We start from the raw sequence: 26,838 nt of genomic DNA, 5'->3' as shown, positions 1-26,838 counted from the left end.
GAAATCATCGACACCGCGAAAACGCGGATAGGCAGGAAAAGAAAACGAAAGAAAAATAACGTGTTCGTTTAAGTTCACTGCGGCCTAATTAGAGATGGAGAAAGCGAGCGAGCGAGTGATCTCCTTACGCTCATACTGGTCGTAATTAATTAGCCCCGGGGGAACTGTTTGCCCCGCTCTCCCCCTCCTGCTTCTTGCCTAAACAAATTGCAGCAATATCAGAAAACCGGACGCATGCACCGCGGGAAGAAGGGGACAAAAAAAGAACAGGAAAGACACGGTGGTGTGCACCTACCTTTTAGAGAAAATCGCTTTCGCGCCTAAACCTCCTTTTCGAGACTAAGAACCCGATTATTAAAAACTAGCGATCGAGGTGGTGTAATGTCGCTCGGAATTAATAATTCAGGAGACGAGTGGAAGATAAAGGAGACGCGTCACATCTTCATGAAGATTGAGTATCGCGAATACATCAATATAACTCGGAACCGACCCGATGAATATTTCGACAGTCCAAAATTGCGTGTCGCGCGCGCGAGTGTGTGTGAGAGAGACAGAGAGAGAGAATTATGCGCAAGTCGTCGCTTCTTTTTTTTCTTGATTCGCATCGCCATGATTTTATTCACGTGAAGTTGACGTATACGCAGAAAAATATCACAAAATATCAAAGAAAAGCAATCATCTAGTTTTCTTTACTTATTTAATGGTTGTCTTCGACAAAGCATATTTTCTTGGTAATAGTTTACATATTTGCCCATCGCAAATTCGAGGAAAGCTCGTTATATATGCAATACGCACTTAAAAAGAGAGAGTTTATTTTGTTTACAAGAATATTATAAAACTTTATCGAGAAAAAGATTGAAATCTATGCAATACTGAGAGAAATCATCACATGAAAAATTAACTTTTGATTAAAAATTTTTTAAATTCCGATTAAAATATTTATACCGATAAATTTTTGTATACGATCAAGAAATATCCAGTGAGGAATATTTATAATTTTTTGATCGGTTTATCTGATAAAATGTCATTATGATCGGAAGAATCCGATAAAATTTAATCGAATATTCTGATCGGATATAAGAATTGACCGAAATTTGATCGGAAATATCCGTTTGTTAATTTTTTATCAGATAATTTCTTTCAGTGTAAGCAAACCGAATTTCTGTCTTAATTTAACATTCTTGAATGAGAAATGCTAAACTTATTGAGATTCAAAATGTATTTTGAATAAAGTTGATACTTATGATGAGATTATGATAGCTTTGAGGACATATATACATATATATAAGCTTGTGAAATATTCGAAGGAAGTATCTGGAGAGAACGTTATAATAAAAATTACTATACAGTTTCGCAACCGAGAAATAGATCGACATTCCGCAGTAATTGACTATCTTTCTATTCCATATGTACTTATTATTTTCTAGGAACTGAAATTATTATTAATAATTATTATTAATAATTATTATTTTCTAGGAAATGTGTCGTTAAAAAATTACTGATCCTAGCGAAATGTGCTAGAGACAAATAGACTCTAAGAGACAAATAGACTTAGAGAGGCAAGTAGACTTACAGGGAATAGAGATTTATACGCGGAGAAAAAAGTCTCAGTTCGCACAATTGAATAAGAACTAGGTGAAAATTCGGCGAAGTGGAATACTTCTGTTACCGCGATCAAAAACATTTTTTCATTCAATATCAAAATTTGGCTGCAATAATTGAAAACAATTGGCTGAACAGAAACCTTCTGCAAGAATCTTTCTGTTTCTACAATCGAGTTTTTCATCAAGTCTATTCTTATCAGAGAAAGGAAAATTCAATTACGTTAACAGATTTGTTTGTTCCATGTAGACCCCTCACTGACAGTCTATTCCCGTATTACAAAAAGCATGGTAAAATTGAGAAGAATTAATATAGAAAAGCAATATAATATTCTCTCTTTTCCTTTCCTTATTGTAACATTTACTTGAGCGCAATGTGTACTTTTCAGCTTGGACAAATCAATGCGGTCCACATGCGAAACTTTGATCTTAAAAGTGATTGATTTTAAAAAATCTGATACTAAAAGTGTCAGCGTTCAGTCATTTATCAGCTTTCGCTGATTTGTGACGTGTCGTAGCCGTTAACTTGAAGAACTATTAGACACACGCGCGCGCTCGACTGCTGCTCTCTCTCTCTCTTTCTCTCTCTCTCTCTCTCTCTCTCTCTCTCTCTCTCTCTCTCTCTCTCTCTCTCTCTCTCTCTCTCTCTCTCTCTCTCTCTCTCTCTCTCTCTCTCTCTCTCTCTCTCTCTCTCTCTCTCTCTATCTCTCGGTAAAATATATATTTCGTAGACGACGACACGGGGTGTATTTGTCGCGCAGAAGACATCTGTCTATGACGTACAACACAGGTCGGCTAATTCCGATCGGTCTCTCCCGCCATCGCTGCCCGTCGTCGCAGTAAACAAATTGCGACCGATAGGCGAGACAAGACGACCGCAATTAGGCAAACGTCCGTGACGCGGTGTTACGCCTCGCCATCGCGGATGTGTCTCAGGATCAGTTTCATAAGTGGAGCTTGTAAGGCGCGATTGGACGTCCGTTGTGAAATATCGCTCTTAATAGCGCGCGTTCGTTGCGCCTCCGTCCGTAACTGTCGCCTATTAACAACGAATAATTCCGGGCCCGCGACTATTAATTACAATCAATAACCGCGCGAGAGTCTCTCCCGCGTCACCCGCGTCGCGATTTTCTCACGATCGCGGGGAATAATCACGGAGAATGGCGAGACAGTCGGCGATAAATTCCCCGCATTTCTCTGCCTTTCGTAATTTTCATTCCGCGCCTCTGGCGGCGGCGATTACGCTCTCCCGACGACGGACGGACGTATGGACGGACGGACGGACGGACGGACGGACGGACGGACGGGCTCTCCTCGTGTATATCAATCGCGTTTAATTAGTCGCCGACGAACGTGGTGTCGTGGATCGTGGGCGCGGGAATAAATCGTGGCGACGTACGCACGAGAAGTATCAGCTACGCGACACCGCTGACCCCGATGGTGAATTCCCTCCCTACCTCTCCTCCGCCTTTTCTATCACTCTGTCTCTGTCCGGCTCTATCTATCTCTATCTTCCTCTATTTCTCTTTCCCAAGAAAGCACGCGCTTACATGGACCTGATTAATTACCGGCGACACGTGTCCAAGTGAGCACTTGTTCCTGCTAATCACGATTAATTAGACTCGCTGGGATGATACCTTGGCTACGTGGACAAATCCCGCTTTCGTAAACGGGACTCCCGCTGGCGTAGGGACTCGCCGGGTTCGCCAGTGGCCCTTTGAAGAACCTGCCGCGTTGAATATATATAGTTTTTCCTTAACTTGTCAAAGTGACTTTTTACGATAAATAGGGACAAACTAGTAGCACGCAGAATACAAAGCTACTGCAAATCCTTGTGAAAAAGCCGGCCTTTACCTGCTACACTATGGCAGCGCACTACTGACAAAGGTTCTGTTTTGACATGAAACATCAACTGAGACAGGTAGGCGTGTTTTGAAATTCGATACCAGACATGGATACCCGGGTGTCTGTGTGAAACTCATTAATTCTACAATCCCTAATATATCTAATGAAATGAGAGGGCCCATTTCTGCGACATTTAATTGCATCCACGTTGTGTCTGATAGCGTAACTATTCGCATCGTGAATCACGTTCTGACGCGTCTTACGCCACTTTGCGTGTAATAACGCGATTGTTCGAGACACGCGACACAATGGCTGCGGGATTCTCTCACTTGAGACCACCTTGTCTCGAGTTAATGCCGACCGCATCGAATTCGCGCACCTCCGCTTACGTTTGGCTCTCACTTTGGCTGAATTTATTCGGCGATTCCCTCACTTCATCACCCTCGCGGCGAAATCTCGTTCGTTCGGGGGACTTATCGCGCGCCGCGATTGGGAGTTTCAGCTCGCCGAGAGGATCCCCGGGCTACGTGGGTTTCCACGAGAGCGAAGTCGCGCACGGTCCACGCGAGGAATGAAACCGGACGTGGGGCGCAACGAGCGGCCCAGACAGTTTGACGTTTCGACCGGTCGTTATCGGGCGATCCGCATTCCCAGCATTTTCGGCGGCGCTTTCCTCGTGTTAGCAAACAAAAGTGCGATATCTAAATAGCGGCCGGTCTATCGCGCCCACAGAGACGGCCCCTAATACCGGTTCCCCTTATCTACGCGGGCATCGAAATCTGGCGTGTCGCACGCGTTTCCGAGCCGCGAGTTCCATTCCCGACCCTCGCTGCACAAATCTCGTCCCGCTCGTGCGACTTGCGGTGTGGGCGAAGCATTCGACGTTTTCGCACGCGAACCGCTCGTATTGCCGCGCGTTATTACGGCATAACGCACACTTTCAGGTGTCAAGTGAGTACCGCGGCACTGAGTATAGTTAATGTAGAAGCACACACATCAACACCCACATACGCATTTTTCACACGCGTGGAGCGCAGGGCTCATAGCGATCCGTCCTGTTACGGCTAAGCGACTATTTGGGTCATCGGGACGTCAGTGTTGACAAACGCGGAATTATGGATTGAAAGAATCTCCTGTTGGATGTATTTTCACGGAATAATCCCGGTGATTGACGTCGGGGACAAATCAGGCCCGGACAGGACGTGGATTTGAGTCCAGTCGGGACTTCCGACCGGCGGAACGCCGATCGCCGCGAGAAGAAATCGTGACAGCAGACTGGGACAGTCGATGACACGTTCCGAAATTCTCAGCGAAAGCTTGCTAACAGCAACGTGTTGAAACTTCGAAACTACTACAACGTGCTCAATTACAGCGACTGAAGTGGGGCAATGAAGAGAAGAAGGCACTCTTTACGCGCCACTTGGACTTTCGCACGTCACATGCTAACTGCCACTGGCGAGGAGTCAAAGAGGAATGTCCATCTCCGAGTCGGCGATAATCTCGATGTCTGTCTCAGTGCACTGAACAGTCCTCATTCCGGAGGATACACACCGGAATCGCGACAGGGAGAATTAGCGGGAAGAGAAAGTGACTTCTTGTGCGAAGTGACTCATAGGCAGAGCAACGACAGATCGCACGCCTTTCCGAGCGCGGCTGGGGAAGATCTGTTCGACGAATTGGACGTCAACGAGTAGAACCATCGACGATCCCTCTGTTATTTTGCGTATCACGCAGTGGGAATGACGAAAAAAGGAACACTGTTCGCGTACACAGCACATGGTTTACACCAAAATCAGCGTACTGGCTAGTCCAGCGTCGACATCACCGGGTCGCACCTGGAGTGTCTTAATTCGGGATGCCTGACATTTACTATGCGAATTCGCAGTTGCGAAATCTTTCCATCTCTCTCCCTCCCTCCTTCTCTTTCTCTCTATTCTCCTCGTCCAGACCGTGATCATCATAATGCAGCGGATCGTACGTATAGCATGGTTACTAAAGCCGGAGTAATTTGACTCGCGGGCGAGTTCAAGCCTGACAACAGCTAATTTTCGTTCGATACAGCTAGGAGTCGGCGGAGGTTAATGGACTCCTACGAATGAGTTTACACGAGACACCTTCGGCGTTATGGGGGTCTAGTCGGGCTATTCAGGACCCTTCACTTAGCATTTTCTTGCGGCTCGCACACTGACTGGGAAAGGGGGGAACGTAGAGCTCTACGCGGATTCACTAGGTTGGGGCAACTATCACTATATCCAACTATTATCACGAGAGGAGCATACATTCCTACTACACTACAAACACGCGAAACTTGAATCACACAATCTTAACCATCAGCCCACGTATGTTGCAGAATAGACCAAGGGGATCACGGCCATCACCACTACGCGTGAACATCGAGATAGTTGACAATCATGGCAGGGACGACGACGACCGGCCACTTGGAGCAGCGGTGCGTGAACTTATTCCGGCACTCTCCGGGGTTTACGAACTTCGAACATCACATCACATACCTGGGTTCATATCCTGCTCGCTGTCGATTTCCGTGTTAGTCGGCAGTCGCACTGCACCCTTGGATCTTTCACTGTATTCTCTAAGTGCACGTCCCTTTCTTCCCAGGGACTCGTTGGTAAACAACAGCGTCCGGCACTTTCCACTGGTATCCTGCGCGAGTCGAAGGGCCACGGACGGAGGAAGCGCGTTAGGAACGTAGAGAGGAACGATATTGGAGCACAACACACAGTCTTCGAGACCGTCCGTGAACCGACGAGCGAGTTCACCATCCGAACACCCGTGGAACTACTGGTAGCTGACAGATCGACCGTACGCTATGGTGAACCTTATTGGACTTTTGCAGTCGTCGAGTAGGCGCAGGATTCACCGATTTGTTAGGATAACGTGTTTTCCCACTTCTCTGCCGTAACATTGGATGGTCTCTTTGAAGCCCAAGCAGGAGATTCTCTCTGTCGAGATGACTCCACAAGCACCGAACGTCTCCTGACCTGATACCAATGAATAAACGAATGAAGCAATTTACACGGAACGTAGTCGCGCACTAGAAGCACCCAACTCCGTTCGCCTCATTTTTCGCGCACATTTTAGTGGCAGTCTCGTCTTCTTCAACGACGACGAGATATTTCTTCTGTCTTCTTGACCCGCCTCCTCTCTGGTGTTGGTCAGTGCTTGATCCCAAAAACGAATGAACGAATGAATGGGCGGACGGACAGACGAACGGAACGAACGGAAGCTGCGTATGTACGTATGAGCGAACGGAAAGGAAAATAAATAACAACACGTATGTCCGCGCGACGAAGCAGCCCCTCGGCGAACGTGAGACGAACGTATGAAGCCCGCGACGAGGGGGTGGCGAGAGTACGTTGATAGTGGCGTGAAAACGGCGGCGAGGGTTCTCTCGCAAGGGGCTCCGCGGCTCGCTCTCTCTCTCCTCTCTCTCCACACGCACGGAATAATATTTTAATGAAGGAAAGGCCGGACAGCGAAGTGCCCACGTCGGGTTGCGCTGCCGAACTGTTCGCATCCCCGCCCCTCCGCAACCTGCGGCTTCCACCCCTCTCCCGCCGATCAAACGAGTACGCTTGATACTCGCGGAATCCCCCACCATCAGGCGCTAACCACCACCACGCTGTCTCGCGCTGTTCTTCTTCGACGGTTTGTGGTGAGGGTAAAGAGTCGTGGCCAACCACAGCCGCTGGGGGTGTTTCCCGGGGCTGTGTCTGGATGCTGCGTCAACTTGGTGGGGATGATCCCCCACCACCGTGGCTAACGCGTTACCACCACCACTACCGTCACCATCACCACCACCGCGAGCACCGCCGCCGCCGCCGCCGCCCCTCCACATCGCTGACACTACTACGATGACAACGCCAGCGCCACACGAGTACCACGTCTGGCTGGTGTGCTCCAAAGACGCGGTACCGTCGCGATAGCGCAGAAGCCGAGGACGAGGACGAGGCTGGTGGTGTGCCCGATAGTGGGGGAAGAGGCGCGAGTTACCGCCGCCGCGCGCGCGTTGCTGCTCTCTCCTGCCGCCGGTCCGCGCGACTTCCCGGATATCTTTCCGGTAAACTTTCCTCTCCTCGCCGGGGACGGGAGTAGCCCCAGAGTTCCTCCGTCTCACTCTCTCTGCCTCCATTTACTCGTCCGGACGTATCGTCTGCTACCGCGCGGCTCGATCGAAGATCCAGGATTTCCGACCGCCGGGAGACGTCAATGACGCTGTGGGCTACCGAGAGTCGTGAAAGACGAACGAAAGAATCCGTCATTTCTCTCTCTTTCTCTTCCTCGTTCCCTCTTGCCCTCCGTCTCGCGTTTTTCTGATCACCCTCCCACAAGATCCCCGGGACCGGTTAACAATCGTGGCAAGTGTTTACGCGTCTCCGCACCCCGAGACTTGTGCTGATCGCGTGTTCTTTGTATAGTGATAAAATCCGAGATAAGTCCCTGATGGATCGGTGAGCGGCTTGTGTTTGAGATTAATGAGACGTACTCCGTATCGACACGCCGAGGATCACGGATTCCGAAACAAAGATAACGACACTTTGCACGGCAATATCGTGCGCCATGTTATCATGTACTACACACACGATCCTTTTCGTTTCAAGTGTCTTTTTGAGACTCAGGCTTCGTCAAGGTTATCGCGATTAAACCCATATAATCTGTACTCTTAAACATCAAAGTCCCGAGTGCTACTCCAAACAATATATCCCACCAATGGACGGAGACGAATTCGACAGATGAGTCAGACAAACGGCACTGCGAAAGACAAAATGACTATTCCGATCATCCCTTATACTTGCAACCTCTCGGTGTAATCGGAGGAATTTGATGGCACTGTGCGAAGAGTCCAAGTAAACATCTACCGCCTTGTCCTTGCGCGCTAATCAAGAACAGATTACTCGCGTGTATCTAAGGAGACCCCGGTGTTGCGTGAGTGCGGTCATCAGATAAATAAAAAAGATTGGAACCAAATACCGGTCACTCTTCCGAGACAATGACGACGGCTATTGCATCGGGCGCTGGCATTCGCGATGGGCGCCTATTTGTGCAAACGACAACGATGGAAGGGCAAGGGAGAAGATTCCTACCGGTCTTTGCGGAGGGCAGTGAAGTTCCGTGGGGTAGTCTAGGTACTTGTGTGATGAGATTAGTGTTGAGGTAAGGTCTTATAAGCTAGATATAGACTTGTTTCTTAGCTCGCATTTCTATGTACTTATTCGGAGCTGATTATAGTCTACGAATGGGACATCACCGGGACGTATTACTGTCCGACAATCCATTATTTGCTCCTTTAGAGCTGCTTCATTGGGACAACCTATTGTTGGGTAAGGCACGCGAGATCGCATTATCGACGTAAGAAGCGACCGGTCTTTATGAAACGGAAAATTATATTTTTATTCCGTGTATCGCGTTGAACTTTCCACCCACGTAGGAATTGAAGTTGGACAATTTTTTTTAGGAGAAAAGGTCACGACCAGTGAATAAATAGATTCGATCGATCTGCTAAACGCGATAAATGCATTTCCCGGATAATTATGAGTTATGATAGTTTCGTGACTGAGATTTTTCTATTTTTGAATGGTCGCAGTCGAGGTGTGATCGCGACTCGCTGGAGAGATGTTCAAAAGAAGACGGTTATAAACGGGAGGGATGAAATGATGGTTTGAAAAGCAAAGAGATTGGGAAAAGGACACAAGTGAATGGGTGGACCGAAAGAAAGACTGCCAAACCTACGAACCCTCCTTTCTTCAAAAAGATCCCCAGGCCTATATTTGGTCAGTTTTACTGCACTTTCAGGATCCTGAAAAGTGAACGACCTTCGGCCAGGTGTTTCGAGAAAGGACACATGATACTTGTAAAACGAGTCTAAAGGGAAGGACGAAATTACCGCCATGCTCAAATATCCAGATTTACTTATAACTTACAACCTTAATTAATAAATATTTTCGAAGTATATATTAAATATATATTTTTAAATATGCAGAGTGCAAAATTTTCCTTCACATTTTTTATGGAAACGTAGAACAGGTTGAGGTGAAAATCAAGTTAATTAAGTGGGGAACTTGGTTTATAAGGCTCAAAAAATCGAATTTTCAAAAGTTGTCTTAATCGATAGTAATACTACCTTAGAATATACCTTTAAAGTTTTAGGCCGAAATTCAAAGTACTTTTCGAGTTACAGCTCGGAGTCGACAGCTGGTGTAAGTGGCGCAAGGCTAAGGCGGTTGGTAAAACTAAAGCTTATAAGCATCCTCCTTCGCTTCACTCGGATGTCGTGAAATATTTACTTCTTATATATAAAGCTTTATCAACTAATGAACTTCTGACACGGTGTTTAAGCGGACATACATAAAATTCTAATGAGAGTTTCAACTTGTCTAGCTCCTAAACATTTGAATGCAGGCATAAAAATTATCAAAATTATTTCTTTTATTGCCGCATGTATCTTCAATGAAGGATATAGCAGTATATTGAAGATGATGAATATATGTTAGATATAAGAATTGGGTTGCACGCTCAAAATTTTGCCCACTCGAATTTTGCCTACGACGAACAGCGATTTTAGAGGCAGCGACGTCGCAGCTTAAGCACCTCAAAAGAAGCTCGAACAGCGCGTAGAATAGAATTAACGGTTCAGAACGTATTCTATGAAGAAGCTGAAGAATTATTATATGGATCTGGTATCACAGATTAGCTGGTGACTACTATAAATGTTACTTTTGTGTTCCACAAACTTTAAACTCGATTTTCTCAAAACAGTATTTTCTGAGTTTATTTACACGATAGAGACAACTCTAATAAACCGATTGTTTCTAGGCTTGTTTTGTAGTTGATTAGTCCCTCTTCTAGGTGAACTTAAATGTTTTTGAAAAACGTTACATTAGACTAATTTTTTTGCAACACAAAGTTGAAACTTTTTGATAAAAATCGTAACTTTTCTTTCAAAGTCGTTGAAAGTTATCAGTTCTTGCTTTTTTTGTAAAGTTTTTGGTTCAACTAGAAGGTAATTACATACAATTAACAAAAATAATTGTTTCTTTTGTCTCAGATAAAAATTACAATCGTTACAGTGTATATAGTGGAATAACTGTATCAGTTGGCACTACTCACTTGGCTCCATTTTTTAAACAAATAATCAATAGTTTTTAATGGAAAAATTATTTTATAGAGATAAAATATATAATAGGACATTTCTAAAATTTGGAAGTAATTGATTTTGTTCAAGAGAAAAAATTTCTAGAAATCATACATTTTTTCGATCTCCTAAAATAAGTTTCTCCTTTAATAAAGGGAATATAAAAGCACGGGTTTTTTTATTGTGTCTGAGAATTATAAACTTGAAAATGGTCAATTTACAATTCACAATACACACAATCAATTTTTCATACGTTTCAACTTTAATTGAGTTCTCTTCAGCGCGAATAAATTAACGTATCACACTATATTCTTTGTCACACTTGAATTGTAAATTGACCGTTTTCAAGTTTATAACTCTTAGGCACGATAAAGACCCATGCTTGAAGCTTTTATATGTCCTTTACTAATTAACTTGTTTTTTTTTCTTTGTATTGTGGAGTAGATTAATAAAATTGTATTCATTGTGAAAATAAGTTTTGCAAGAATGCCAATAAAGTTTTGAATTATAATATTGTTATCATCTTCTTTCTATGTATTATATAAATAAACGGTAATTATAATCATAAACATCCCGAAATAAATGAAACTAAAGCAAACCTAATTCAACCAACAAACAGTAAATATTTATCCTTACTTATCCTCCTCTAATAATTCTTACTTTGACATATATTATCGAACGCACTATTCCGAATAACGTGCAAAAAATTTTAACCGTCACTCATTGTTTATCAAGTAGTTTTTAACAAATGAAGTTTCATAAGTAGAACTAAATTTTCCGGCACTGTGTGCATTTAAGAATAAGTAGGCTGAGAAATTAATGAAGAACCATTGTGTGTCTGTGTAAAAATATTGCTTCTGCTCTTGGACCTATTTTTCGAAGTAAACTAACCTAGCTTATACATCTTTATATACTCTGTGTAAGGTTAGGTGAAACTCTTCTTTTGCGTATACGTGTGTACTGTTTTTACACATACTTTTCCTAAATACTCGAAATATAAATAATATATTTATATTAAATAGTATCATCAGTAATATTTTTGTCTCAATTTTATTTGTTAATAAATTCTTAATGCGCTAACTTCTTATTCTTAACAATAAGCAACGGCTGAGACATTTTGCATATTACTCAGCACATAAATCTTGACAAAATATATAAATTAAAAGTCGTTGCAGAAAAGTAAGTAAGGATAAATGTTTAATCTTGGCTGTGTAATTGATTCTTTAGTAAGTACATTTACTAAAATTAAAAGAACTTTGTTATATGCACTAGATATCAGAGAAAGTACTTCACAATATGATGATCTTTCCCTTCAAATAATAAAGTAATTAAAACAATTAATATACATCCAGATCAACACCACTTAGAAAGAATAGTGCAGGAAAAGTAAATAAATTTTATATCGTTTTAACCCAATTGATTGTCTGCCAATTTTCTAACTTCTCTGTTAAGATCGTTTTTCGATAATTCTGTATGAATTTATATTCGACTACGTGTTACTTGGGAACAAACGAGGATAAGTCACGCCGTTGATTACTTTTCGCTTAAAAATAACAACATTCTTTGTGAAATCTTCTGAAAGCCCTAAATTGTTTGTCCGGAACAAACAGGTTGCCGCCAAAATTAATATGGCTCACGTAATCGGACCAATGTCATGTTCGTTGAAAGATACTTGTGAAAGAGAAGATTGGAAGGAAAAAGAAAAGAAACAATAGAGCAAAAGGAATGCAGCATATTCCTACGGTCTATTCGTACGGTTTTATAGGGTCGTCCCTTTTGTATGCGTTGGGCATTTCTTTGTCTTTAGCTAAACCGAGAAGGGGACCAGAGACTATGAGGAATATTACAAAGAGTTAGATAGCGACACGGTAGCTAACAATTTCTCGCGGACGGTGAGAAGAAGCAATATAAAAACCAGCTCCGAAACGAGCTCGACCTGACTCGTTCCCTTCATGTCGCAGACATCACGAAACATTCGTTTCCACGTTCTCAGCCGATATACTTTAATATTTTCCTAATTATTACTGCCACACGAAATACACCTGCCATTTTATGTTCCAACTAGTGATATTGAAATTATGTTCCGAACTTTACCCTCGTGTGTAACGACACCTGCGAGGAATTGAAACGAACAGTCACTTCTCGCAGGTAACAAATGCTAAACAAGAATATGGAAAATAATAGTTTCTATGAAAAACTATATTTTGCGTAATAACTGCACTCAGAGAGAAACATGGCAACTATTAGATAAGATATTTAAATGAGTTATTTGGACAATTATTTAGATGAGAACTATACAAGCTTTGAATGTAGAATTATATGTAATAATGTATACAGTTAATAAATTATTTTATAGTTATTACATCTGAAGCTTTAAATGCAATTAAATATAAAACAGTTCATTAAACTATATACAATTCTATATACGAAACTCATATAGTTTTTATCTATATAGTTACCATATTTTTTTTTAAATGCGCATCATCCGTGAGGCGGACAAAATTAGTCCGCAATTTAAAATTAGTTTCTAAATTCACCCGTCTTGTTCAATGGAAGCATTCTTCTATTAGAAAACATCTAATCTATTCTTTCTATTAGAAATTCTTCTAATCGACCAGACGGAGATTTTACAAACTCACCTAAAAAAATTACGAACAATTTTTTCCTCCGTATATTCCAAAGAGTATCCTTTCGAGTCTAAAAGACATCAGTGTATGGCGTTAGGTTGAAGGAAAAAAATACCCTCGAGATTGTCGATACAAAACGTACATTTACATTGACGCTACTATTTGCTTTGGAGTGAAATATAAAAAAGAAAAAAAGAAAAATAAATAGAGAGAAAGAAAGGGAAGGTCAAAATGAGCGTCCTGCTGCACATTCACTCGCTTAGCAGGCCGAAACCTGACCTCACCCTCGCGCAGTCCCCCAAGGACAGGTACGGTGGAAAATTATCTGGTTCACGTGCGTGCACATGGTTCAGCCTTCCCTCTCCTCTCCCACGCTTCACCCCGCCGTTGCCCCTTCCCTTCACTTCCCCTCCTCCTACGGCAGTCGTCGCGTGTGCATCGAGTGCGCGCCCTGACGAGGGGCTGTTCGACTCCTTCAAGGACTCGAAGGACACTCTCGGTCCGATCGCCTGACGATTCTCGCGACGCACGCGACGCGCGCAATGGTTGTCAAGTAAACGCGAGCTCCACGCGGGATATCGGGGAGACTTCCAGCCAAGAGGGTGACGTTGCCGATCGACGGGGAAAGGTAAAGACGTGGAAAAGGTAACGGGGCAGGAGAAGCGCAGAGGGTGGTGAAGGGACGAGATAGGGAGAATCGTGTCCTGGACACTCTCGTCCACGTCGTAACTTTTGAGCGGGGGGGGGGGAAGTGAACCTAGCAGACAGCCGGGCGCCGCGGACTGCACCCCTCTTCGAAGAAGAAAGACTGTCTACCCGCCAACTCTCCTTATCTCTTTCTTCATCCTTGTACCTTTGCCTATGGACACGTGCAACCGTTCTTTGAGTATCTTTTGAAGATATGAACATCGATTGTCTCAATACTTGACGCACTTGTTTTTTAAAAAGTTCTTTTTTGAACGCCCAAAATGGTGTGTATTCCAGGCATTTTTTATAGGAGAACTCTTAGTCAATGTATCGTAAGCTGTCACACACATGCACATGTAGGCGTATATACGTGCTACTTATATATACACATAAGTTTTTTATATTATTATTATAATAATATGTACCTTTCCAACACAATGTACTTTAAAAAATAATGAACAGTACACTTATATCCGTGACGAAGGGACGGAGCCCTTCCCTCGATACCTTCCTTCTCTACGAAATAAACTGACTCAACCTAACTTATACATTTGTGTAAACGACTAGACATTGTTGAAAAAGTTCCATTAAAAACTCTCATTGAAAAACCACGTACAAAGATATATAAGATGAGTTAAATCAGGTTAGAGAGTTTACTTTGGAAAGGGGATGCAGGAGGAGCTCTTCGTTCCTCCCCCGCATATACATATACATATATATGTACTATTTACAATCTTTTAATGTACACTGTGTCAAAAAAGTATATTCTACTTATGAAATATTGCTAATAATTTATTAATAAACAACGAGGCGCTAAAACCTTTTAAAAGTTACTCTCAGAAGAGTGACTTTTACAATATATGCCAAGATCAAGATAATTGGAGGTGGATTCCCAATTCAGCAGTTTTATTTAGAATTACTATATGTGTATGTAACAATGAAGGATAAGATAAGTCGATTGCAGAGAGATGTAATGTGCTTATATTTGTAATATTATATCTGTAATTGATTGCAGAGAGATGTAATGTGTTTAAATTTGTCATTCTTTTTTAAAGTACATTGTGTTGGAAAGGTACATATTATAATAATGTGTAATATAAAAAACTTATGTGTATATATAAGTAGCACGTATATACGTATACATGTGCATGTGTGTGACAGCTTACGATACATTGATTAAGAGTTCTCCTATAAAAAATGCCTGGAATATACACCATTTTGGGCGTTCGAAAAAAAACTTTTTAAAAAAGAAGTGCGTCAAGTATCGTCAAGTAAGTATTGAGACAATCGAAATTGTCAGTTGAAATTTGATTTGTTACGTTAAAATCGGAGATTATCAAGCATATCTATGTCAATTTACTTTAATATTTACTTTAATCTATTGAGTTTTTTTATTTTAGATATAAAATATTTGGGCTGGAATGTCCGATCTCTATAAAATCACATTCACTATCGGTAGCGATATCATTTATAATTATTAATATTTTTTCATGTAGATTTAAGAAAATATACTTTAGAAACATATCTTTCAATAGAAAAAATTTTGATTTAATTACTACCTATAATTCCTTTCAAAAAATTTTCCGAGTTTATATCTTTCTTACAAGTTTCTGTAGATGTAGCTCCTTAACTTCTAACTATTTTGTTTTCAGCAGTGGATGTAGATATATACTTGATCGTGAAATGTTATTACGTGCGACGCATAATGCGCTTTATCTATTTTATCTTAAGAGAACAATATAAATTACATATTTTAGAAATATTCATCCATTGCTTTTTCGCGCATATAATAGAAAGTAATATTCTCTTTCTAACGAATTTAATGATAGTGCTCTTAAAGTCAACTAGATACTTACGAAAAAGGTCTTATAAAAAAAAAATGATCTTAAAATATCTGGAAAAAAGTAATTTTGATATAGCAGATGTTTGCTACGTACTGAGAGAAATTATTCGATAAGAATTTGACAAATGGATATTTCCGACTAAAATACCGATGCATTTTTGTATCCGATAAGGAAACATTCGATGAGAAATATCGGTTCATAATTTTTTGATCGGTTTATTTAATGAATTATTGGAAATATTAGATTAAATTTAATCGGATATTCTGATTGAATATAAAAATTCATCGGTATTTTGATTTTGCGATTTCTTTTCTGCTGTTTTTCTCACGATAAATACATAAACAAAGCATATAGTTAGCATACCCCTTGGGCCAATTAGACCCAGTTCTTTTTACCCGTGATACCAAGTGTACATTTTAAAATACATTAACACTTTACAATACACATAGCAAATAAAAAATGCTACTTTAGTTTGTGCGAGCGACACAATCCCAGCACGAGCAGGTATAAAACCTGGTATAAATATATCCGAAGAGAAGCCGCGGTGGAACTATCCAAAGTGCTGTAATTTTCCCCTTACCGCTAATTAGACCTTACTCTCGTAGAATACTCCGTCCAGATATTTATCGGGGGATGATACAACCATCTTTTCATGCATACAAGTCACAAATAAAATCGTTAAACTTCTGCAAACAAACATAGCATATAAAATTATTCCCAAATCATCAACAAAAGAAATAAGGCAATAACTTAAGATTACAAAAAAATTACAAAAAACCTCCGTTGAGCACAACAGAAATTTACAGAATCCTTTATTCATGTGACAAAACAAGGAGAGCCGGACAGAGAGTAAGCACACGCACACGTATATGTGAAGATCAGACTAAAGATCAGATAACACAATCAGCACTATCGGAAAACACTAAATAGAAACTGAACATAAAATCCTATTTGACCTATCAAAATTTTCTCCCTACTACATCTTCTCCTCCTTAGGAGAAATAAAAATTATATAAAAACTATTGCTTCAACTCAAAAGACAAAGCCAATATTTCTCCATATCATGAAAGCTTTGTGTGACAAAGCCAATATTTCTCCATATCATGAAAGTGTCAGATCTATGACTTATTTAAACTAATTTATTCACATATATATACATGGAAAAAATATGTGTATATATATAATATTTTTTCCAAACCAACTTAAGCAACGTAGGCAATAGAGAATTAACAACCTGATCTAAAAAAAGGAAAGGAACGATGAGAACGAGATGAAACGCGTGCGTCCGCCGCTAATGTGCCCTCAATAACTGTCCTTAAACATACATTAACGAGAGAGAAGCGGAAACGGCCTAATTCGTAGCCCAATTCATGGGGAGATGCAAAAATGTCGGAGATGAGATGGAACCGTCTAATTGGTGGAGCCGCATAGGTGGAAAGAACAGAGGAAGCCGACGATTCGGTCGGCGGGATCCGCGAATGTTGTTTAAAGTCTAGACACAATGTTGGACCCCCGAATTAGTGGCCTCCCTGAGCGGTGCCTCTACGGTAATTAACGAAATTAGTCGCAATTAGAGAGTGGCCCGAGAGGACCGATGTGGCTTCGGCGCGACGTTCCTCTCTCTCTTTCTCTCTCTCACTCACTCCAAGACCCGGACACGAAATCACGTTCACGGACGTCCTTGTGAATTTACTGAATGCCTTACTGGTGACTGTCTCACGTTCAAATAATTTATATTATTTAATTTATATAAATAATGAAATTGATTCCAAGAATTGACAGTTTAACGAAAACTAAATATTAGAAAAGAAGTTGCGTCTTTCTGAATGGGATGTATAATTCTTTTAACTTCTTTTGTTTACGAAACAAGCTCCACACGAAAAGTGAAATTAACGACACTGTACGAAAGTGTACGGCCAAGACTTTAAGGCGCTAGGAATCTTAATCACCACCACCACCAGGATTGTGAGATATAAAAACTCACAATAACACCAAAGATCCAAGACGAAAATTCAAGAACAAAATCTTGACTTCGCAAGAAATTCTTTAAATACAAGTGAAATTGATTAGACTGTAACATCGAACACACTTAAATACGTGTTGCCTTGGAAACTGTGCAATTTTTTATAGAACATAACTTACAAGAAGATTGAAAATTAAGAAAACTTACTTGTCACTGTTTCTATAAGAATTCCACCTGTATGTATCGTTTCAGTATTTGTCAATAGGCTATTTGTCAATAGGCTATTTGTCAATAGGCTAAGTTTAGTAGGGGGCTTGACAATGAGGTTTTGACAATAGGATTTAGAAAATCACCAAAGTTTTTCTAAAGCCGTAACGAATATTCCATGAAATTATTACGCAGAATTTACGTGTCCTTGAATAATGGGCTTTAGTTCTACAATATTGTTGCTAAAAGTAAAATTCTTTGCTGAAACGACATTTCTGTCCAGCTTTATAAATGTCCACGATACTTTCCGTAGTATTTTTATTAGTGAAATTCAAAGAGCGAGAAATGTTTGTTTTGACAATACAGAAATTCGATAATTTTTCGAATTTTGTTTCAATATCGGTGTTTCCCCGTTACTTTTTAAATCTCTTGGAGTGAAATTTCATTTGAAAAGAGTAAAGTGACTATTCGAATCATTCAAATTCCACACACTGAGAGAAATCGTTCGATAACAAATTAATAAACAGATATTTCCGATAAAATTCCGATGAATTTTTATATCCGATCAGGATCCGATTAAATTTAATCGGACACTTCCGATCATAATGGCACTTCATCAGATAAACCGATGAAAAAATTATGAACTGATATTTCTCATCGTATGTTTCCTACTTGACTAAAACACTCTCATATAAAATCAGAATCCACTCCAAACTTGAGTAAAACATTCACTCTTGCGATTTCGAATGGCAGTATTTTGAAAATATTTTTCATTTGATACTTTTTACTTGGATTTCATTCCAAGAAACTTAGAGAATGACAAGCGTCGATACATTCGTAATCACAAGTCGCAATCGGTATCTGGCGAAAGATTTCAACGTATGTATACCTGCTGCGCGAGGTATGATGCACTTTTGCACGAATCGTTAATGAGTTTATGCTGCGCGACCGCGCTCGATATTATATTCCGCGAAGTTTAGCAACTCGAGCGCAGTTTGCTCGAGCGACCCTTCCTCGTCAGAACAATGTAAAACATCGATCAGACCAACCGCGCGACATGGCGCATAAACGTGCGTCGACCGTAAGATAATAATAGTTTATAAGCACACACACATGTGTATAGTTACCGCGGGTGGTAATCCCGTTCGCGGATCGAAGATATAAACTATAAGAGTGTATGGCCGCACGCGTTCTCTCTCCGAGTCGAGTTTGTTCAATGCAGTCGGATGTTACCTCCGTGTTGCCTCCAACGAAGAAACGTCGAATGCAGAATGCACACGGTTGAAACACGTACTTACGTATAAGTGAACCGTTCTCCCCGAGTTTCTTATCGTCCCTTGATAAACCGCTTAAAATATCTCGCTTCCTCCGCATCGTCGTACCCTCATGCATTTCATTTGTTAACTTGTCATTTTTACAGTTTTCCACATTGTCTAGTCCACGTACATCTAATCTTTAAGCTGTCAGTTCTCCGACAGCGTCTAAAGGCGAGTTCTCGTTTCGTCTCCGCGTTTCGGTCGGCCATTATTAAAGACTGCCTGTCCTACCTGACACCACTTAATAAGGAAAACTATTATCATTGCTGTGTTGTTTAAACATTGTATTTTTGTACTGTCTTTAACTCTTTGAAATACAGCATCTTAAAAATTTCTAATAAAATATTCATGTCACATATCTGAAATGATAACCTAAGAGATCATTTCTTTTGAAATTAAGAGATTATTTCACGGTAAAACTACTGTGCTTCAAAGATTTAATTATATTGGAATATGTAAATTATTTATTTAACCCTTTAAAATACAGGATCTTTAAAATTCGGATTATAATAAAATATTCATGTTACATGTCTAGAATGACAACTCAAGAGATCATTTTTTTTTAAATTAATAGGTGATCTCATGGAATGTGAAACTACTGTGCTCCAACGAGTTAAGCGTTGTTTCGTTAAAGATCAGAAGATTGAGATATATGTTTGTTGGGCTCTTAGGTTAGAGCTAAGTAAAGAACAGCCAGTAAAAGTTAATATCGGTGAGATATTGATAAGAAATTTAAACTTTCATTTAGGGGAGATAATAATATTTTAACAGTGTCAAACGCATGCACCATGAGTTACTTCGAACTTACACACACACACACACACACACACACACACACACACACACACACACACACACACGGAAAATCTAACTTCTAGAACCAACCTTATAGTTCCAACTATTCTAATATCTTAGTATCTTTCTTTATATCTTCTTTCTTAGTTATTAAATTAAAAGCACATTTTGATTCTTTTGAGTTCTTTTTTTAAACAAAAAAAGATCCTCAGTTTCGCAAAGGTTACAAAAAATATTACCTCAGCCAATAGAACCCGAACTTTATTTCTCTACTTGTCGATCGAGCACACACATTTGACATTGTTAAAATATTATTATCTTATATAAACAAAAGTTGAAATTTCGCACTAATATCCGTGACTAGCTTTCTTATTGGCCGTTCTGTACTTGATTTGATTAAGAAGATCACTTTGCTAAAGATTAAGCCTGTTTTAAGTCAAATAAACTTCGAAGAATAAAACTTTCGAAATGGAAAAAAAGACTTTCTATTGCCTCAAGAATCGATCAGGTTTCAAATCTTCGCCGCAGTAACTACTACGCTCTCGATAAAATTCAAGAGACATCGTTCTTCCGTTGCATCCCCTCTCAGTATACTGCGCTTTTGGCCGTTTGCTCGTTGATTACATCATGCCGAAGCAGCGGAAAGCTCGAATGCACGGAGAACACCGAGCGGAGCGTACATAAAAGCAGTAGATAAACGTAAGGGGGCATTGATCGTCCGTCGCTCCTCCATTCACGAAGTTGGCGGTTATGGCTAAGTACTTATGTACTTAGATGTACGTACATACACCACGTATACATAGACACATACACACACATACACATATACTCAAAACACACATCCGCGTGCACACAGCGCTGGCTTTTCGCGTGTGTAGAGCCTCCGCCGCCGCGTGATCACCACCGAGAGCTGCCTGGATACGGCCATGCATGGTCACGGCACATACGTCGGCGGAATCGTTCGGGGATCGACGGAGAAAAAGAGAGGAAGAGGGAGGGAGAGAACGATAGAGAGTAGCCCTGACCTTACTCAAGCTCGCGACCGTAACTCGCGATAAAACGAAAGGATGACGTCATTGGTACCGCGCCTGTCGGTTCTCACTAGGCCGGTGGACCACGCGGACGGGTCAGTTTGAAGGTTGCCAGGACAGGTAGCCATACATATGATTCGCTTAGCTCAGCTGGTTGAACCGTCCAGAAAAGTGAACGGTAAAATTTCTGAAGACTTTGAGACGGTAGATGTGAGCAAACAAATGTGGCTTAAATAATTAAGTTTGCCTGAATTTGCAGTTGCAAAAGTCAGGTGCCGTATATTAGCCGCATTAGCAAGTACAAGAAGGTAGAAGTAAAGCGCGGCACTACAAAAAGGGAAGTTTTCCGAAAAACAGACAGCAAAGAGCGTAAAGAGAACGTCTCGATTGAGATTGAATCATGCTTAAAGCAAGTGGAAACGTTTCCACAACGAGCCGTCCGTTGCGGTGGACACGATGATTTGACGAATCATTGTGCGCGATTCAAACGCAAATTTGCGTCGGAATAACGAAATTTGATAATGGCACTCGTAACGTTTTCTATGGGGCCGATCGATGCACCTGATAATACAAATTTCAGCCGGCGCATCGGCCGTTATTGTTACCGAGGAATTTCGTTCGCGCGATGGGAATGAATCGCGGGAATGTGATGTTGACTTTACGGCTAGAAGTTTGCCCTCTCTAGCATAATTGTCTAAATAGATAAAATCTCTCTCTAGCGCGCGCCTGACAGCTAAAATGTATAAGTAACACCAGCCGCGTGCACACAACAATGTTGAATAACTTTATATGAATCCGTGGCCGGCGCGCTCTATTATATCTGATAAATTCCAGTGCCTAAGATTATAAAAAAAAAAAATACATGTGCGAAAGAATCGCACTCAGAGGAATATTATGTCAAGGAAATACCAGATCCGCGTTTGTCCGCTGCGATGCAGAAATGTCCGAACGTCACTGTCCTATTCATCGTCGCAATCTTTTATTGCTCCCTCGCATTATTATTATTAACGATAAACATTTTACGAGCATCCAGAGAGCCGAGTTCCTTCCTCTTTCCTCTCGCAGCGATAGATTCTCTTACAACCGAGCAACTCTCCAGATAAGTCCCACACCAAGTTCCCACCCATGACGCAGCAAGATACCGTACGGAACGTCTCTCTCTCTCTCTCTTTCTCCCTCTCCTTTGCAAGGTGCGAGGATAATTTAACACGCGAAAAATCCCTATTCTGTAATCGCCTCGGAATACACAAATATCTCTCCCGCCGCGCCACGCGAAAACGCGAACGCGGACGTCGTTAATTTCCCGCATGACGCCACAAAATAACGGGCGAGCCCAAATGGACTTTCATGATTATTACGGCGTGAGACAATCGATGATGGAAACTTTACAATTTTTTCAATTGCATCAACGAAGCACATGTACCGTATGAAATTCACCATTAAATTTACATTATGCAATAACGTAAACTCTTTGTTGCATTGATGCGGCAACAAGCTTATTAAAAACAATTCTATTCTATTGCGCATGAATTTCTAAAGCATATAATTGATTAGAAATAATATTACATTGTACATGGCGTATCGTTCTTAACAAATTTGAATAATGTTCTTCATATATTTCTTTCGTATTTCTATTTCATCATTCCATGTGATAAACATATAAGTGTCACATGACCACTCATAAGAAATGTAAGGTAAATAAGAGTACGTAAATTTGGTAGCTACTTTACTAATCCATTTGTAAGAGTTGCATCCTTTTATGAGTCGTTCATGTGGCGCTCATATTTTCCCTCTTTCTCTCTCATCACATAGAATGACGAAAAAAGGATACGGGAGAAATACTAGAAGAATTAAAAAAATTAAAAAATTAAAAAATTAAAAAAAAGAATTTACTCAAAACAATATATCATATAAACTTTACACATATATGTATAATAACTAGACATTCACATTACTGTACGATGTAAACTTAATGATTAATTCAATACACTTTGAATGCCTCTTATAAATGTAATTTAAATAATTATAGAACTTCCTATCATCGATCGTCTCACTTCGTGATAATCATGAGAGTCTATCTGATAGCCTTTACAAAACGAATAGTATAAAGTTGCTGCCATCAAAAAAGCTGTATAAATTTGCGTATAACTATCTGAGAACATTAAAGCGCGAGGCAAGAGCGACGTGAGTGAGAGAGGGAGTATGGGGAGCGGCAAGGGACGTCCACCACTTCGTCGTGCGGCCTTAATCTGCCGGACTAAAGTGATCGTTCCTAGCTTCCAGATTACAGTAAATTCCAGCGAGCCGATTACATTGTGCAGGCGTGAAGTTTCTATCGTGTGGTCCGGACCGGTCCGATGGTGGGTGTCTTGGTGTCAGCGTGCGCCGTGCAGTAAAATGGAATTACTGCGAGTACGCGCTGAGAGAAGCGGAGAGGAGCAAATGAAAGAACGAGGGAAAAAGAGAGAAAGCGAGAACGTCGTTTGCCTTTACGTCCTCGTTAACGGTGCCGGATTTGCCTCTAGTTTAGAGTCTCAAGGCGGAGGTTAAAAAGGAGGAAAAAGGAAGAAGAAAAAAAAAAGGAAATTGAGAAAATCCAACGGGTGCTTCCAATCCGATTACATCGGGCCTCGGGGACGGTTAAGTGATTTAAACGTATTTTACTGCCGCTTTGAGGCGCAAAAGCTCGATTCTAATATCGGTGCGGCTTCGCGAGAGCGGACGTTAGCTCGGCCGAGATATCCTTTCGACAATTTCCTCGGTGAGGGCGAGCCGGCTCGCTTCGGCCGCGAAAGAAACAATCGCGACAGCGAGAGAGCACGGAGTAACGACACCGTGCTAAAGAAAAAGAAGGGGCAAACTCCTTATCAGAACCATAAGATAAATCACACAATCATTGGCATCCCCCTCAGTCATTGACAGTCTAGAAGATTCAGGTTTTTCTTGCGAACAACGGTATGTTCAGTTTACTGTTTTGGTCGTGAAGATCTCTTTTGGAATTATGCAGTGCGTGCAAGAAGCTTAAGTGTGATGCTGTTCCATGAGAAAAACCAGTTTTTCCTAAAATACCAATGATTAAGAAAAATGCAACAAACAATTATTTATATAGTTTATCCTATTCGCAACTAATTGATGCCTGTCAAAAGAAAAGAAGCACATTGTTGCACGAGGGACAGTAGTGAATAGTCACGTGCTAACTCAGGATTTCCTTTTAAATGCATGCCAAGTCTGCGTTTAGTACCTAGTGCTATTAATATAACCAGGATATTTCTGTATCCACATACGTACACAGGTGCCCTAACTCCTGGATATTACCTAGCTGTTTAGGAGTTACCCTTTATTGTTATAAAGAACATTTCCACTATTCAACATTCTTCCGTCATTGCCAAGAAATAGTCAATAACTTCAGGTACCTTGGATGAGACAAATTTTTCCTAAAAAGTTCGTCCCATTACATCACACCCACTGGTTTTCTTTATTTATTATTAACATTAGTAATTTTCTTTACTTTATGTTTCAATAATTATCGTGGTAGTTTGCAAAATGGTACAGGCACATTATTTCGTTCAGTTTGATAAGTTCTACCTTGAATGTTGTGAGTAGTTACGAAACAGCAGTGCATTCATTCGTTCCTCGCTATTATTAGAGAATAGGGTATCAATAATTATTATTAGAGAATTGTGTACCAATAATTAATAATAAAAAATATCACATCTGAAATTAACCGTATTGGATAATTCCAGAAAGCAACAGCTCTAGTCGCAACGTTTCATTGAAAGGAAATGTCTAGTCTCAACACACGATACGTTAGGCCATTTGTTGACTCGAGCACGAGAGATGCGATGAAAAAGCAGAATACTTGGGCGATCCCGGGCGATTTCGCGTTCGTGATACACCGGCACGGCGCACCAATAATCGTTCGCGTGCCAGGAAGGCGCGAAGGACGTAACGGAGATACAAGCTCGATACGCCGTAGTACAGGCTGATCGGTTAGATAAGGTAATGACTAAATGCTAATATGGGGAACATCGTGTGTATTCGTTTTTCTGTGTATAACACACTGCCCGTCGTTGCGACGATCTCCTTAAATTTCGGCAATTACGTACGCGAGTATAGCGTTTTTTTGTTAGTGGACAAAATGATTTCACATATCCTAGGATGGATCTTTTCGTTACAGCCGATGGCACGTTTGCCACGTTTGCTACTTTAATATTTTTTATCCTTCTACTGTGAATGGTTTCGGTCTGAATGAGCACCGAAGAGGACGTGTTAAAAATACATACACTATCTCTTTAATGCAAATTCGTTATTTTGATCTACTTGAGCGCTGTGGATGCATATATGCGTCTGACGAATTTCTCCGGAGTGTAGTCTCGACACAAGCAACAGTTATTAACTGTTGCGATATATGTTCATTGTAACATATGGGCACATATGTTTGTGTACTTTTAGCGATAATAAATAAAATTGCATTTTCCTCGCGGTCCATTGCTTTTGATTTTTTAATTGTTTTTTTTTTTTTATCGATTGATGTATGATAGTTCCAAGTTTTCTGCGATTTTTAACGATTAGCCAATACGTTCTGCGCCGGAGTAATTTTATGTGACTTGCCGTCCATACTGAGAAAAAAAACACCTGAAAATTTATTTACGAGCTTTTAATTTTATTTTGCGGAAATGAATTTTATTTTACAGAAATAAATTTTATGTCCCACTCAGAGAAAAATATATCTAAAAAATAAATATTTATTTGGTAGATCCTAATAATATATTTACTTAAATCTAAATTTTTTTAATTAAATAGAATAAATGATTGCTTTCATGAAAATTTAGAGTTTTCTTGAAGTTGTAAAATATTATATTTTCTTACATATACAAGATATATTTGCTTACATATGAAAAATATTTTATTTAAACACAAGTAAATATATTATTAGTGTATCGATCGAATAAATATTTACTATTTCTTAAATTTATATTTTTCTCAGTGTAATAATTATAAAAATATTCCATTATCACATATACATATTTCACATGTTTTGTTTTAGAAAAAGTTCAGTGTCGACTATTGCAGTTTATTTTGGAATTTTTCCTCAAAACATTTTTTATTCTTTACATAAATGTATAAAATTATCTTAGGTTCTTATTCTCTGAAATCTCTTTTATTAAAAAAATTGCAGCTAAATGTACTTATAAACTAATCAGAAGACTTATAAGTCACATTTAGAGAAATTTTATCAATAAAAAGAGTTTAGAAACAATACCTTTGTTTGAAAATATGTGGAGAAAGAATGATATGTCACACATATGTGACGCTGGTCTCTCGTGAGAGTATTTCGTTGGAAGCAAATGTGTTAAAAATGTTAAGTGAAGAGGATTAAATGCGAAAGAACTTGAGCGGAAATTTTGAAATTGAGATACTCACAGAAACTCGCTATCTTGGCGAGAGTCGCAAGCGCGAGATCTTGAGAATAAAATAAACGCGAGGCCCGGGCATGTTGCGACGCAGCGCGTTCTAACGAAGATACCGCGAGAACACCACGTTCCGGGCAGGGGATTACATGTAACCCTTGCATAAGGAACTCCAGCACATACGCGAGCGGGATATCGTACAGGAGAGAGCACCTTCATGTATGCATTTTAGGAGAGACGAAACCCAAGAAGGCAACGCGCGTCGGTACGAGTCCCTCGGCGAGGCGTGCCTCGCGGAACTTACAACACGCCCGCGGGCCCGAAACACGTACCTTATCGCCCTGGTATCTCGCGCAATGCC

General features: G+C 40.4%; 1 protein-coding gene across 9 annotated transcripts in view; it reads right to left on the bottom strand.

The window, feature by feature from the left end:
• LOC116848725 (zinc finger homeobox protein 3) overlaps positions 1 to 26,838 on the bottom strand; it is a 680,554-nt gene that overhangs the window by 230,187 nt on the left and 423,529 nt on the right. Inside the window, exon 1 of one of the 9 annotated variants that reach the window (XM_032825126.1) lies at positions 5,957 to 7,048. The exons of the other annotated variants lie outside the window; for them this stretch is intronic. The gene's annotated coding sequence lies outside the window, so the exon portion shown is untranslated. Of the gene's footprint in view, positions 1 to 5,956; positions 7,049 to 26,838 lie in introns of those variants that run through there. 9 annotated transcript variants of the gene reach the window in all.

The sequence above is a fragment of the Odontomachus brunneus genome, unplaced genomic scaffold, assembly GCF_010583005.1.
Source record: "Odontomachus brunneus isolate Ranch 3 - 2012 unplaced genomic scaffold, Obru_v1 Obru_scaffold_099, whole genome shotgun sequence".
NCBI lineage: Eukaryota > Metazoa > Arthropoda > Insecta > Hymenoptera > Formicidae > Odontomachus > Odontomachus brunneus.
The sequence above is the reverse complement of the archived record's forward strand: the minus strand, read 5'-3'. Positions and strand labels throughout refer to the sequence as shown.